The sequence below is a fragment of the Trichechus manatus genome, unplaced genomic scaffold, assembly GCF_000243295.1.
Source record: "Trichechus manatus latirostris isolate Lorelei unplaced genomic scaffold, TriManLat1.0 scaffold00180, whole genome shotgun sequence".
NCBI classification, from domain to species: Eukaryota; Metazoa; Chordata; class Mammalia; order Sirenia; family Trichechidae; genus Trichechus; species Trichechus manatus.
In genome coordinates this window covers 1,808,390-1,809,532 of record NW_004444116.1, presented here as the reverse complement: position 1 = coordinate 1,809,532, position 1,143 = coordinate 1,808,390, and the positions used below count along the sequence as shown (strand labels likewise).

Here is a 1,143-nt window from a genome sequence, read left to right as displayed (position 1 = left end):
CAAAAACCGAACTCATTGCTGTCAAGTCCATTTCAACTCAACAGCGACCCTATAGGATAGAGTAGAACTGCCCCGTAGAATTTCCAAGGAGCGGCTGGTGGATTCAAAATGCCGAGCTTTCGGTTAGCGTTCGAACGCTTAACCACTCACTGCTCCACCAGGGCGCCAGACGAAGCCCAGAGGAGAGAAAAAACTGAAGGAAGGAAAGCGGGCTTCAAAGGACAGCAGCAAGACAATGTGAACATTATGTCCTCTTGTGGCGAAAGGATTGGAAGAATGCAATATTCAAAATGTTTGTTATGCATAACTGAGCGGGGAATTTTAAGACAAATCATAAGCAGAGTCTGGACTATGACTTCTAACTAACGTATAAATCACAACACTTCCTCATTATAGAGATCTCAACCTCTAACCCCACCGTTTTGAATTTGCATGGGTCAGGGAGCAGGAAAAACTGCTCCAGGTGAGGCTCGAACTCACAACCTCGGCATCGCTCACAGATGTACTGCTTTATAAGTACCGCGCGCTAACCGATTGCGCCACTGGAGCTACTGTTAAGCGGTGTTTAGGAGGTATTTATACAGACGTTTTTATAGACGCAGATTAAATGTTATTAAAAAAATCTATGTTACAAGTAGTAAATAATGTGGACGAGAGAGCAGCTTCTGATTTGGCACCTTCACTAACGGGATTAACTGCAATCAAGGGATCCCCGGTACTAGCTGATCTGTAGCCGTTTCCCCCACAATACAGTGAAGTCCGGGGCCTGAGTACCGTGATTTTTCGCTCTGGTTCCCACGGCTTCTCTAAATGCACACGGTTAATTGAAAGCATTTGCGAATGAAAGAAAGTCACCTCGGTTCCACAAAGGCCGAAAGCTAAAATGACTGCAGGTAAAGCAGACGTGTCGATCACAACACTCTGGACTAGGTCTCACCAAGGAGGATGCATTTCTCCTGTATGAAACCTGTGCATTTTCAGGTGCTTCCGGGTTTCAGCGGACCTCCATCTCCGCCAGTCTACTTTCTTGCACGTCCGCTCTCTGCGCTGCGCTAGCCTTTCTTCTGCTTTAAATGCCACACGTACCCCCACCCACTCGCTTGTTTTTAACCTAAGAATGCGAAAATAATTTGCTACCTTGAA

General features: G+C 46.2%; 1 non-coding gene across 1 annotated transcript; it reads right to left on the bottom strand.

Annotated features, from left to right (window-relative positions):
• Positions 1-455: 455 nt before the first annotated feature.
• On the bottom strand, positions 456-549 carry TRNAI-UAU (transfer RNA isoleucine (anticodon UAU)). Its single transcript has 2 exons — positions 512-549; positions 456-491 (listed from the first exon to the last, which is right to left on the bottom strand). It is a non-coding gene; the product is annotated as a tRNA-Ile (tRNA).
• Between the last annotated feature and the right edge of the window lie 594 nt (positions 550-1,143).